The sequence below is a fragment of the Panthera leo genome, chromosome A1 (assembly GCF_018350215.1).
Source record: "Panthera leo isolate Ple1 chromosome A1, P.leo_Ple1_pat1.1, whole genome shotgun sequence".
Classification (NCBI taxonomy): Eukaryota; Metazoa; Chordata; class Mammalia; order Carnivora; family Felidae; genus Panthera; species Panthera leo.
Window position 1 is genome coordinate 107,723,248 of NC_056679.1, and position 15,557 is coordinate 107,738,804.

At 35.7% G+C, this 15,557-nt stretch overlaps 1 long non-coding RNA gene and 1 other non-coding gene across 2 annotated transcripts in view; one reads left to right on the plus strand and one right to left on the minus strand.

Annotated features, from left to right (window-relative positions):
* LOC122200267 overlaps positions 1-15,557 on the plus strand; it is a 316,204-nt gene that overhangs the window by 210,101 nt on the left and 90,546 nt on the right. The gene's annotated exons all lie outside the window — the stretch shown is intronic.
* On the minus strand, positions 5,148-5,209 carry LOC122202838. Its single transcript, XR_006194903.1, has one exon. It is a non-coding gene; the product is annotated as a U7 small nuclear RNA (small nuclear RNA).

Below are 15,557 nucleotides of genomic sequence, written 5' to 3' on the forward strand. Positions count from 1 at the left end.
GTGGGTGGAAATTAAATCAGAGGTGGACATGTACTAGAACACCTGCAAGCTCTATGTGCCATGGTACAATTTTTGGCTTTATAATAAGTGCAATGGGAAGCCATTTGAGAGTTTTGACCAGAGTAGCCATGATCTGATTTACATCTAGAATAACCATTTTGGCCATTGTATTGATATAGATTGTATGGGAGCAAGGACTGAGCCAAAATAAAATGGAACACAGTTTCACACAGTTGAAGGATAGAAATGGGATAGAGAATTTCTGATTCTTAGAATCACAGAAATAGAATTTTAGGCTGAGGGTAACCTAAACATTATTTACCTAGCCTCCATTTCTCCTATCCAAATGTTTTTCCTACAAACAACTCTATTTTTACATCACTTTAAAAGATGAAGGTGTTCTGGGGTGCCTGGGTAGCTTAGTCAGTTGAGCATACAACCCTTGATTTTGGCTCAGGTCATGATCCCAGGGATTGAGCCCTGTGTCAGGCCCTGCACTGACCATGGAGCCTGTTGAAGATTTATTCTCTCTCTCTCTCTCTCTCTCTCTCTCTCTCTCTCTCTCTCTCTACCCCTCTACCCCTCGGCTCCTTTCCCCCACTCGTGCTCTTGCTTTCGAAAGGAAAGGAAAGGAAAGGAAAGGAAAAAGAAAAGAAAGGAAGATAGATAGATATAGATAGATAGATAGATAGATAGATAGATAGATAAACGTGTTCTGTTTCAACTACAGAAAGGTAAACCCCACAATAGTAATAAAGTACTAAGCCCTGAAGGTCAGGATCATAGTTGCAAAGGGAGAAAATTTATGAGTATTACTGATGTATTTTTTCTTTTATCTTTAAAGAGCACATGACCACAAGAAGCACCCATTCATCTGAATGTCTATTAGACAAGGTATTCCTTGTCTTAATAAAAGACAAAGGCATCATTTGACTTCTAACATTCAAAAACAGAATCTTGCAAATAGACTAGTTTACTGTAAAGGAATTGTTTAAAATTCCTTAATTTGTTGATTTGGTATGTCAGAAGATATGGTAGGCAAGCGAAGCAGAGAAAGTTAGGAAAGACCACTCTTGTGGTTATGGCAGAGAAAGAAAAAGGGAAAGAACAAGGAACGTGAACTCCTGTCTCAAATGCCCATGATTCAGATTTTGCGCCAGAGAGGAAGAGATGTGTTAGATAAGTGAAGATGACTTACCACACACTAAACACACCACATGCCCACACACACACCATGCACACACCAGACACCACACATCCACACGTACCTCACACACATACCACATAAACTCACATACTACACTCATACACCACACACACACCACACACCACACACCACACACATACACACCCCCACCACACACACGGTCTTGAAGTCCCTGGAAAAAAAGGCTCTATCATAGGCTGCTGCTGTTCCAGGCTGGGTCACGGCCACATCAAGCAAAACAGAGAGATTGGGCATAAGTAGAGACTTCCCATCACACACAGATGTGACCCAGAAGCAGCTGAGAGTCTGGCTGTGGCACTTATACTGGAGTGTTGGTGAATTAGAGTGAAGTGCGATGATGGTGACAGGATGGACCTCTGTGGGGCCATTGGAAACCCCAGGCAGAATTCAGAAGTGTCTGTGGCCCCAATGGGAACTGAGACTGAGGGTGACAAGTAACGACTACCAAGACCTGACTAAAACAGAGAGCCCAGATTAGGATTGGAGGACGATTGTCCAGCAGGAGAAGCACATCCAAGTGAACCCTCATCCCCAAAACCAGAGAATGCTAAGGGTATCATAAGCAGGGCTTAGGACCTTCTGTACCTCTCTCAAACCATCCTGTAGTGTCGGTGAAGAAAATTCTCAGAGAATCCAAGAATTTTTATGTAAAAGAGTCTGAACACTGGTGTGTTAAGTTACTTTTAAATTAATAGGCCAAACTAAGCTTGGACTAGTTATAGATTGGTGTTTGTCCTCACTAACAGGAAGGTAGTGGCTCAGGGAGAAGTCACCAGAATGTTTACTGGCAAAATAAAGTGAATTTTATCTGTATACACAAGGTGCAGTGTAAGTTAAATATTATAAAAGTCTTACACAGTTTGTTACTGTTATTGGATGTCTAAGATATTTTTTTTAATATTTATTTGTTTTTGAAGCAGGGTGGGGGGAGGGGCAGAGAGAGAAGGAGACAGAATCCAAAGCAGGCTCCAGACTCTGAGCTCTCAGCACAGAGCCTGATGTGGGGCTCAAACTCACCAGCTGTGAGATCATGACCTGAATCAAAGTCGGATGCCCAACCTACTGAGCCACCCAGTCACCCCGGATGTCTATGATATATATGCCTGGCCTAACTTAAATACCACACCCCATTGCTTATTTAACAATAAAAATACAGAAAAAAGATGCCATTATAACCCAAGAATGTAGGAATGCCTACCTGGCCTCTTGGGGATACTTTGAGTTAAATAAATAAATAGGCTTAGGCATGGGGACAAGGGGCAGAGGGTTAAAATAAGTACATCTTCAGACCCAGATATTCGGAAAGGTATAACATACGTATCTGGGAACATCTGAAGCAGGAGAAGGTTAAGAAGAGTTATTAGGAGCCTTCCACATGCCAGGGATGCCAAACTAAAGTAGCGTGGAGGTCTGGAGGGATGGGGTGTCCTGGGGGAGACATCACAGTCATTAGTGAGAGATCCAAGTCTTCACGGAAGCACATGGTAGAAAATGGTGCTGGCAGTTCCCCAAAATGGCCTTCTAGCACCATAGTCTAAGATTGGGTCTTTCCATCAGTGGAAAATGGAACCACCCTGAAAAACTAGATTTTTCTTATCTTTAGGAAAGCACATTTGAGCAGGCCACACATGATTTTAGAATTGCTACTTGCCCCTGGATCTCTCTCATTTATTAACTCCCTATCTGTTAATTAAAAATTATTGCAAGATAGATAAAAAGTCTCAGTCTACAAGTAGAGATAAAAGACCTAATATACAAACTCTAGATTCCTTTAATTTAATATATAAAGTGGGGAAAATTACACTGAAATATAATCAGTAGATAAATGAATAAACATAAGTGGTTCTATCAAATTCTGTCTCTATGCATCATGTTAGTGACAGTGAGGAAAATAAGATGATAGTGGGACTCCAATAGAAAAAAAGAAGAGGCTGTTACCAAGAAAACAAATATTTCAACTTTATTTTCTTGTCCAAGGCTACTCACAGTTTATTTTCAGTTGAGGCAAAGCAGAAGGAAGTTGCCACAAGTCACATATTTGGACAACTCTGTTGCATTTGATTTACTGGTTTAGTGTGTTAACAATGAATCTCATCATTCAAAGGAAACTTTAATCTCAGAAAATTCATTTCCTGAGGTATCACTGTATTCAAAAACAACTCTTTAACTTCCTCTTCACTTTTCCTACAACTTTTCTTAATATCAAATTTCTTGTCACATTTTGGAGAGTCACATAAGGCATCATTTCAAATTCAAAGCATTAAACTGTAATAAAATCAGAGTATCCAGTGTTCTCCATAAATATAAAAGAATGTATATGGACCAAGGGATCATGGAAGAAATGGCCATGGATTTCAATTCAAGTCTTCTTACTAGAGCAAGAATAAAGAAATACAAAACCATTTGGAGAATTTAAATCTTTACAGTTTTGCTAGGATGCTTTCACAGGCTGGAAAGGAAACATGGGATTTTTTTTTTTTTTTTTTTTTTTGGATATCGTGACTTCCCTCCTGTAACTAGTTTCACGCTGAGTGACATGTTTTCTGTGGGAATGGTCTTCTGCGTTGCTCTGCCACCTTTTCCTGTTCCTCTGAAATCATATCTAGAAAAATAGGGAGAATAAGTTTGTCCTTGGTAAGAAAAATGCTATGGCTACAAAGCAGTGACATTTAAGCAAGGATCTTTAATAAATAAAAATTTTCACACTATCTCTGTGTTAAAGGAAGATGGGCAATGTTATTTTTATTACATTTAGTATATTTTATTTAACATATTTAGTTTCATTAATATATGTTATGTTCTTTGTAATTTCTGATTTTTCTATTTATAGCATGTATCTCTGGTATAATCAGAAAAACAATTATAACATAGAATGTTAAAATAGAGAAAATAGAGAAAAATGTAATTTTTTCAATTTTCAAATGTCTGCTTATTTTTCTTTAAAGTTTATTTATTTATTTATTTATTTATTTATTTATTTATTTATGATAAAAATATATGTATATATTTTTTCAGGAATAGAATATAGTGATGCATCACTTACATGTAACACCCATGCTCATCCCAATCAGTGTCCTCCTTAGTGCCCCTCACCCCTTCAGCCCTTCCCCTCCAACCAACACTCCGCCAGCAACCCTCAGTTTGTTCTCTGTATGTAAGAGTTTCTCATGGTTGTCTCCCTCTCTATTTTCATATTATTTTTGTTTCTCTTCCCTTATGTTCATCTGTTTTATATCTTCCACAAATGAGTGAAATCATATGATATTTGTCTTTCTCCGAATGACTGACTTAGTGTAATACAGTCTAGCTCCATCCATGTTGTTGCAAATGGCAAGATTCCATTCTTTTTCATTGCTGAGTAATATTCCATTGAATATATATACCACATCTTCTTTGTCCATTCATCAGTTGATGGACATTTGGGCTCTTTCCATACTTTGGCTATTGTCGATAGTGCTCTGTAAACATTGGGGTTCGTGTGCCTCTTTGAATCAGCATTTTTGTATCCTTTGGATAAATACCTAGTTGTGCAATTGCTACATCATAGAGTGGTTCTATTTTTAATTTTTTTGAGGAACCTCCACACTGTAATTATATGTCTGTAAGAATCTAAACCAGAAACATCACTCAAACTAATTCTTAAGGAATAAAGTCACAGTACCTAACTGGCCTTGTTCATGGCTCTTCTTAAGTTGCTTTCTGGAAGTTTCTTAATGGGTTCCAAAAGAAAAACGAGGAGATTTTAAGGGTTATAAGGTAGTTTTCTAAGTTTTAAATAGCTAACCTTTATTTTCCACCAAACAAATTAAAAATGATACACCTGTGACTTGGTAATAAACTAAGGAAACTGTCACTGAACTCCACAGATGGACCTGAATTTGCTCTTTTATTTTTTATTTATTTATTTTTTTTTTTCGGAGGGGGTCTTCTGGTAAAGACCAGAAAACCTGCTAGACAAATTCTAAAAGAGCTGTAACACTTGAATTTGCTCTTTTAAAACATATATACATATGTTGCTGTTTCCCAAGGTGTTGCTGCCAGGCATTAACATTACTAAGAACTATTAAAATGCTGACTTAGCATTCTTTGTAAAACATTTCTTATGTGACCAGAGTGGAACACTCTGAACCATACCATAATGTTTAACAAAGAGCCAACAGATCATACAGTGTAAATGAAATCGTGAATGTTTTTGAATGTGATAATTTTTGAAAATTCTAGAAGCCTTCTGTACCTGATATATACCATATTGTGTTTCTTTTCTGAATTTTTTAATTTTTAAAAAATTTTTATTTTAGAGATAGAGTGCAAGCAGGGGAGAGGGGACAGAGAGAGAATCTTAAGCAGGCTCCACACTCAGCTTCACACAGAGTCCAACATGGGGTTAAATACAACAACCACAAGATCTTGACCTGAGCTCAAATCAAGAGTCACTTAAACAACTGAGCAACCCAGGTGCCCCTGTGTTTCTTTTTCTAAAATTTGCTTTGCTTATCAGTATTTATAATTTAAGATATATTTCACTTTCCATGGGGAAAAAAAATCTATAATACTTCCTTTCTAAAAGTTCAATGTACTGATATAAAGTAAAAATTCTTAAAATAAATTAATTTACCTTATTTAAGGTTATTGAAATGTCAGAGTTGTGTATAATTTTTCTTAACTAAGACTAATGTGCAGGGTAAATGCAAAAAATACACAATTAATTTAAGCCTCATACTGTAAACTTCAAAGCAGTTGTCAACCAATATTTCACCTTTCAAGTAAACTCAAGTCATATTTTAGCATCATTATAAAAAAGAAATATCTTACATTAGAATTTCTTCACATCCATATCCATAGAATAGTTTTTATAGTGATTTCCAGAATATTGGTGAAACTTTTCTAAATATTTTAAAGATTCTCTTCTAATGGAAAAAGTTTAAATCCACTTTATCTAAAAAATAAAGTTTATAATTTTAATGTTTTTATTAATGCAAGAAGTTTAAGGGAATAGTTTGTAATTTTTAGGAATCTTACCTTAAATATATTTAAAGCACAGGAAAAACAACTGGAATTGGTACATTGCATTTTTTCCCTCTTTTTAAACAATCAACCAGCTTTTTAAAATTATTATTAATGCAACTAGCTCTAAAACATCAAACCTTATTTATGGTTTTGTATAAACTTTAGGCAGGCTTATTAAAGAAAGTTAATAAAATAGTACACTTACCTTATTTGGTGGTTATTATGAACTGTCCAAAAGAAGTTAAATGTTAATAGGAGAAAGAGATTTTTTTAAGTCTTCCTGAATATCTTGATGACTAAAGAGTGCATTTAGCAAAATGGTGGACACTCAAGCAGCCAAATGTCAAACTGCTGATGAGACTTGAATTCCACATTACAATATAAAACCAGATACAAATGGATTTTTCATTCCTGGGCTGGCCACCTCATTCCTTTGAATCAAAAAAGTGTACTTGAGAATGGGAAATAGCTTGCTACATGATTAGCACAGAAGATCATTTATTTTAAGTCTAGAGTGTTTCAGGATAGGGCGAAAGGCACAATTTTTGAAGGATGTGTTCACAATGTTAATTTAGATCTGTATTCATTTGTGAAACCATTCAGAATGTTTCTGGCCATACCTTCTACTGACATTAATCAGTGACTGCCACAGTTGTTTTAATAAAAATTGAGAAAATGGGTGATGAATTCCTGATAATTTGCAGTTAATTTATTCTGCAACTGCATTTTGTTGGATGAGTGGGGAGTTCCTAAGGGGTTACCTGGTATCTGCCTGACTTTTAAAAAATTAAGCACAAGTAGCAGCACCTGGGTGGCTCAGTTAGCTGAGCGTCTGACTTCAGCTCAGGTCCTGATCTCGCAATTCGTGAGTTTGAGCCCCGTGACCGGCTCTGCGCTGACAGCTCAGAGCCTGGAGCCTGCTTCAGTTTCTGTGTCTCCCTCTCTCTCTGCCCCTCCCCTGCTCATGCTCTGTCTCTTCCTCTCTCTCAAAAACAAACATAAAAAAACTTTTTTTAATAAAAAAATAAAAATAAAAAATAAGCACAAGTATACATTCTAAAACTTTGATAGCCTTCTTCAAAAATATTTCCCCTTTATCTGTAGAACAAGAATGTTGTAATAATATTAACCTCACATAGTGAAGATTAAAGGATATAATGAATGCCTAGCATAAAGACTCAATAACTATTTAGTGGATTTTTTTTTCTTCCCTCGTATAAGATCATTTGAAGTCAAGAAGGCAGATACTTCTATATGTTATGCCTAACCTAGTACAGTAGATTAACAGGTGTTTGACTACTATTTTGCATTACTTAATAATATGGGGAAGTAGTATGGAGAAAAGAAACCACCGTAAAGCAGTATATTTTCACTGTTAGCTATTAGTAGGATTTAATAAACATTCTTTGGTTCTATCAACTGAAATCTTTAAAGAAGTAAACTGAGATACAGACTTTATCAATTACGTACAAATTTATAACAATAATAGCTTATCACATTAACCTTATGTTTTCCAAGTTTCTGATATCCTAAGTAAATATACACTTTACTATTTTGGGGTTACAAATTCTGGATTTGTTTCTGAGGAATAAAAATTCTCCTGTAGAACAGATGGCCTGGCTCCTTGGAGTTATGGACTATAAATTCTACAACAAATTATTACACAGGTACATATATAACTGTAGAAAGCAATCCTGATTTATTTAGGGGCAGTTTGTCCTAGTGTGCCTCCACATACAGCTGAAAAATTTGTTGTTCCCCAAACTAGACATCAATTTTCACATTTGGTTGTTAAGGCTTCTCATAAGCTTATGCCTTTTAAGAAGAAACAAAAAAAAATAATTAATTAATTAATTTTTAAAAAACCCAGGGAGAGCATTTTTTCCTTGATTGATTCTTCTAATATACATGTAAGCCTTGGGATTTCTAATAGATCTGTTTCACGCCCTGGACATCCTCTCTAACGAAATACATTGATCGTCTATGCATTCTTCGGGAAGCTAATTTACTCCCAAATGGAAATATGCATGTAAAATTACCGGAGAGAATAAAAGAGGAAAAGGTATTTTTAAAAACACAGTGTTTTATAAATACAGTAGTTCTCTGGAGGGCGAACTATCATTTGCAATCCTTTGTAAATGTGTAATTCATACTGAGCTCAGTACATTTGACACCCTAGTATGATTTTCTCCCTGTGATGAATTCTTTAAGCCTCCTTTTTACCCAGATATTTTTCCATTTTATCTACTTTAACCCTAACACAGAACATTTTCTGCTACTCAGTCATCACTTGGAGAACCATTGACATTTAGCCAGATATCCCAGGTTATCCCTCAATACCCAGACAAACCACTTTTGTATGGCTCTCTACAAATCATTATTCAAACCAGTCTTCCACCCCCAGTCTTCCTAAGACTTCTGTCTTGTTGCAGCTGAGGATGGATCTGCAGGTAATTCTGCAATATCTCAACTTCCCCTAATGACACATTGATTATCTTGCACTAACTGTAATCAGAGTATTCCTTGAGGACACAACTTCCTTTTCACCTTTTTCAAGTGGAGGTTGCTTTCCCTCATATGTTACGATTTTAAGGTTGTAAAGTTAAGGTTGTTGTACACTTCAGTCTGCTTGCTATGTTCAAACCATTTCTCCTCCTGCACACTTTGAAAACATCATTCAGTTAAAGCTTGTTGCAAAAGTCTTTGCCACCAGCTAATACTACTTCTTGCTATTCTGTGTTGAACTCCAGCTCACTATCTTCAGTCAGTAATGACTTTAGTATCTGGTTTATTCTTTCTCCTTACCCTGTAACTTTTCCCCTCTGATTGAACCCAACAGTCTGTTGTCTACATTTCTTTATCATATTAATGACTAAAGTAGAGAAAATTACAGAAACCTCTTGACTAGTTTCACTATTGATTTTTGAACACAAATGATCAAGCAACACTAGTAATTAATCCCATCATATTTTCTCTACAGATTTCTAGGACTCCATCTTCACTCAATCTAGCTAGTAACTTCATTTCAATAATCTAAAATTAAATAGAAAATTTCAAATGGGAGTTCCCTCGTCTTCTGGCCAACAGATTTATTACCATCCTTTCTGCATCTGTACCCACATTCTCTGCCTTTGACTTGTTAATCATAACAAATATAGTTTGAAGCCCATCCTTCTGTTCTCTTCTTAAGAATCTATTTTCCCAGGGGTGCCTGAGTGGCTCAGTTAGTTGAGTGTCTGACCACCTCAGGTCATGATCTCACACTCTGTGAGTTCAAGCCCCACATGGGGCTCTGTGCTGACAGCTCAGAGCCTGGAGCCTGCTTCGGATTCTGTGTCTCCCTTTCTCTCTGCCCCTCCCCTGCTCATGTTCTGTCTCTCTCTGTCTCAAAAATAAATTTAAAAAAATTTTTTAAATTAAAAACAAAATCTATTTTCCCAGGTTGTCCCTTGTACTTTCTCTGCTTTATTATGACATTCTCCGTATATAGCTCTCATGTCTTTCTTCCAGCAATGGATTATTTTTTCTGCCTCTTTTTCATGAAGAGTCTCTGATCTCTTTCTTAAAAGAAGAGTCTGTGGTCACCTTCTCCAAATGTTCCCCTCCATTTTTCTCTCAACCCATCCCAACTGGATTTTCACTTCCTTCATTCCAGCCTAACATGTGGTCTATACTAGAAAATATTTCACATCATTTGGGGAAAATGTGTATTCTGCTGTTGGAGTGTTCTGTAAATGTCTCTTAGGTCTAATCTTTCTGTAATGTTCAAGCTTTCTATTTCCTTATTAATCTTCTGTATGTCGGTTCTATCCATTACTGGAAGAGAGGGATTGAATTCTCCTCCTGTTTTTGTAGAGATGTCTACAAAATTTTTTCAATGTTTGCTTCATATATTTAGGAGCTCTAAAGTTTAATGTATGTGTATTTGGGGTTATTATATCTTCTTTGTGAATTTACCTTTTTATCATTAAATATTGTCCTTTATCTCTTGTAATAGTTCTTGTCTTAAAGATTATTTTGTCTGAGATTAGTATAGCCACTTTTGCTCTCTTTTGGCTAGTATTTGCTTGGAATATCTTTTTCCATTCTTTCGCTTTCAACCTAGTATGTGCTTAAATCTAAAATAAGTTTCTTGGGGAGCCTGGGTTGCTCAGTCAGCTAAGTATCTGACCTTGATTTTGGCTCAGGTCATGATGTCACAGTTCGTGCTTGGGATTCTCTCTCTTTCTTTCTCTGCCCCTTCCCCACTCCTGTTTTCTCTCTCTCTCTCTCTCTCTCTCTCTCTCTCAAAGTAAACATCTTTGTTTCTTTCCTCTCCCACTTGAATTCTCGTAGTGCATATGTTTGTATGCTTTATGGTATCCCACTGGCCTTTTAGGTGATATTCATTTTTCTTCATTGATTTTTCTCCCTGTTCCTCAGACTAGATAATCTGAATTGACTTGCCCTCGAATTCACTGATTCTTTCTTCTTTCTGATGAAAGTAGTCTTTCTAGTAAATTTCCACTTCAGTTTTCATTTATCACTCTTTTCAACTTCAGAATTTCTATCTGGTTCTTTTTTTAAGAATAATTTCCATCATTTTGTTATTCTGTGTTTATTGAGATTTTAATTCTATGCTTTCCTTTATTAGAAATTCATTCCTTTAGCTCTTTGAACGTACTTAAAATTACCAATATAAGGTGTTTGTCTAACAAGTTCCTTGTCTGGATTTCTTCAGGGACATTTTCTATGTATTCTTTTATTTTTCCTCCTGTGTATGGACTATATTTTACTGTTTCTGTGTATGCCTAATAAATTTTTGTTGAACAGTGGAAAATTTGAGTATTATAATGTGGTATCTCTGAATATATGATTCTCTCCCTCCCCTATTGTTTGTTGTTGCTTCTTATTGTAGTTGTATTTATTTATTTATTTGGTGACTTTCTGAACTAATTTTGTAAAATCTGTATTCTTTGTTGTGCAATGTGGCCACCAAAGTTTATTCTGCTTAGTACTCAGTGAATGATTTCACAGAGATTTCCTTAAAATGCCTGGTTTCAAGATATCTAGTCCTTGAGGGGTTATTCTTTATACATTTTGGGAAAAATTTTAGCATTCAACTAGGCAGTTGATACCTCTTTCTCAAAGTCAGGAATAGTGAGAACTTTGGACCTTCTCAGGTCTTGCCCGAGCCTGCACCCAACTTGGGCATATATGTAGTCTAGATTTCCAGGAATATGTCATTGCTTTTCAAAGCCCTAATTTCCCAAAGCATCACATTCCCTGGACTTTGCTGTCAACATTTTTGGTTAGTCTATTGCTTGCCCTAGTTTTAATCCATTGCCTCAGGCAGCAGTGACTAAAACATTTGCCTGTAAGTTTTTTTTTGACAAATGTCCACCGTAGAGGCTTTAGCATTAGATGAGTTCTGAATTATGTAAAGTGAAAACAAGCCTGTTGAGCGAGTCTTCCAGGGAGTTAGCAGATAAATTAAAATAAAAAATGAAGTGTTTTCAAATGAGATCCGTTTTGTTTTCTCTGGAACTGAGAATGTCACCTGTCATTTTTAAGTCAACAGGGGATGATACTAGGCTAAACTGAAATTCCACAAAGCTCAATTTTCCTATTCAGATTCAGCCTTTTTTGTTAAATAAGTACTCCTCAGGTTGCTACAAGCTTTTGGTTAGTTTGCGGAGTTCTGAAATTTTTTGATAGTTTTTTTTTTTTTTTTTAATTGCTTCTCTGGAAGGGTAGGCTTTTGGTGTTCCATGACATTTTTGCTCATATCCAAGAGCTTTTTAAGATTTACTTATTTTGGAGGGCCTGGGTGGTTCAGTTGGTTGATCATTCAACTCTTGATTTCGGCTCAGGTCATGATCTCTTCATGAGATCAAACACCGTGCTGGGCTCCGCACTGACCGAGTGGAGCCTGCTTTGAGTCTCTCTCTCTCTCTTTCTCTCTCTCTCTTTCTCTCTCTCTTTCTCTCTCTCTCTCTCTCTCTCTGCCCCTCCTCTGCTCATTCGCACTCTCTCTCTCTCAAAATAAATAAATATTAAAAACATAAAATTTATTTTTTACTGAACTATAATTGACCTATAAAATTATGTTAGTTTCAGGTGAATAACATAATGATTTTATGTTTATATATATACTGCATTGTGAACTAGTCACCACAGTAATTCCAATAAGTCTCATTAACATTTGTCACCATACACAGTTACAAAACTTTTTCTTGTGGTGAGGACTTTAAAGATCTATTCTCTTAGTTACTTCCAACTATACTGTATAGAATATTGTTAACGATAGCCATCATGCTGTACATTATATCCCTATGACTTTATAAGTAGAAGTTTTTATCTTTTAGCCCTCATTACCCATTTTAGTAATGCTCTGCCATTCACCTTTGGCAACTACCTATTTGTTATCTGTATCTATGAGCTTGATTTTTTGTTTCTGTTTTTGTTTTATATTCTACATATAAGCTATAGTCATATATTTGTCTTTCTCTGTCTGACTCCTTTCACTTAGCTTAACACCCTTAATGTCCATCTATGTTGTCGGAAATGGCAAGATTTCCTTCTTTTTATGACTAAATGATAATCCTTTGTATATATACCTCAACTTCTTTATCCATTTTTCTGTCAATGAACACTTAGGTTATTTCCATATCTTGGCTGTCTTCAATAATACTTCAGTGAACATGGGGCTGAATAAATCTTCTCAAGTTAGTGCTTTTTTTTTTTTAGTTCAATACCTAGAAGTGGAATTGCCAGATTATATAATAGTTCTATTTTTATTTTGTGGAGGCTTCATACTGTTTTTTATAATGGCCATACCAGTTTACATTTACAAAAACAGTACACAAGGATTCCCTTTTCTCCTTTCTCACCAACATTTTTTATCTCTTTTTTTTTTTAAATAACCTTTTGAATTATCTTCTTTAATAGCAATATGGTATGATATCTCATTGTAGTTTTGATTTGCATTTTCCCTAATGAGGAGTGATGTTGAGCATCTTTTCATGTGTTTGTTGGTCATCTGTATGTCTTCTTGGACAACTGTCAATTTACATGTTCTGCCCATTTTTTAATAGGATTGTTTTTTTGCTATTGAGTTATATAAGTTCGTTACATATTTTGGATATTAATCCTTTTCAGGTATATGATTTACAGATGTTTTCTCCCATCCAGTAGGTTGCCTTTCATTGTGTTGATGGTTTCCTTTGCTGTGCAGAAGCTTTTTTTTAATTTTTAACTTTTTTGAATGTTTATTTATTTTTGAGAGAGAGAGACAGTGTATGAGTGAGGGAGGGTCAGAGAGAAAGAGAGACACAGAATCTGAAGCAGCCTCCAGGCTCTGAGCTGTCACAACAGAGCCCGAAGCAGGGCTAGAACTCAGAAACCACAAGATCACGACCTGAGCTGAAATTGGATGATTAACCACCTGAGCCACCTAGGCGCCCCTGTGTAGAAGCTTTTTAATTTGATGGAGTCTCATCTGTTTATTTTTGCTTTTGTTGTCTTTGCTTCTGGTGTCATATCTAAAATTGTTTGCTTTAAAATACACAGATGTGTTCTCTTTTATAGATAATTTAAGCTTTGGAAATAGAATAATTTAACTTTTAATAATAGTTTTGTTGAGATATAATTTACATACCATAAAATCATCTGTTTTAAGTATACAATTCAATGTACAGTCATAAGGTTGTACAGTCATCCTAACAATCTAATCATAGGACATCCTCCTCTCCTGTAGAAGAAGCCATTGGCTGTTGCCCCTCATTTTCTCCCATCTACCTCTAAGCAGTCAGTAACCAACTTTTTGTCCCTACTGATTTGCCTTTTCTGGACACTTCTTAACACTGGAATCATATAATTCATCATCTTTTGTAATATGGTTCTTCACTTAACATGTTTCCAAGGTTTATTCATGTTTAGCATATATCAGTACTTCATTCCTTTTTATTGCTGAATAATATTCACTTATTCATACATAAGCTGTTGTCCATTGGGCTTTTTTCCACCTTTTAGCTGTTGTGAATAATGATTCTATGAATGTTCATGTACAAGTTTTTGCATGGATATATGTTTACATTTCTCTTCAGTGTATATTTAGAAGTAGAATTGCTGGGTCATATAGTAACACCATGTTTAAGTTTTTGAGGAATATCCAAACTATTTTCTACAGAAGCTATAACATCTTAGGTTCCCACCAGCAATTTTTGATGATTTCAATTTCTCCAGATCCTTGCTAACACTTGTTGTTTGTCCTTTTGATTATTGCCGTCTTAGTGGATGTGAAGTATCACACTGTAGTTTTGGTTTGCATTTCTTAATAGCAAATGATACTGAGCATCTTTTCATATACCTATTGGCCAGTTGTATATCTTTTTTGGAGACATGTTTATTAAAATTGTTGGACCATTAAACATTATTTTTGGTCTTTTTACTATTGAGTTGTAAGGGTTCTTTATGTATTCTGTTAATAAGTCCATCATCAGATACATGATTTACAAATATTTTCTACCATACTGTGGGCTGACTTTTCACTTTCTGGACAATAGTTTTGAGTAGAATTATTTTATAGTTTCAAGAATAAAACAACCAATGTGTTGGCCAATAAACATTCAAAAATAAACTGTGGTAAAACAAAAATATCCATTTGCCAATCTCACTTTTATGAGGTTACAGTAGAATAGCCAGGGAGAGAGGATTGCTTCGTGTGTATGCTAACCTAGAGAATGTCTGGAGATTGGCATAGGACATGAGCCTCTTAATTGTCTTACATTTCACTGGGCTTCCTAGTAGAAACAGAAAAGACTTTCGAACTGGTGATAGCTTTTTTCACTTACAGGAATTAAAACTCTTGAACAAATATAAAAGGGACAGAGGCTGCTCCTAACGATGGAGGAATTTCCTATGTGAATATTCATTTGAACATGAGGCAGGTAGACAAAGAGCACAATATGCCTAGCTCATTGTAAGTGCTCACTAAATGACGGCTGAGTGAATGAATGAATCAGTAAGAGTATGTGATTTAGATTCCTTAGGGTCCTAGGCTTCTACCTGTTGCAACTTCATGACCTTGATTGTACCTAAGATTAATGTGGGCTTGAGGAACAAAAGGTGTTTCCAAACAACCTGCAGTATCCTAAACAAGTAAGTTGCTCAGCAGCTACACAGAACAAACATTTTATTTTCTGAAGTTTGCTCTGGGTGCTTAAAATTTCTGGCCTTTAAAATGTAGCAGTCTCAGTTGGGGTACTTGGTATCTAATGCACATTAACAGACTTCCTTGATGCTCAGTTTCCAGAAAAGGTGAAATTCAGGATATCCTAAA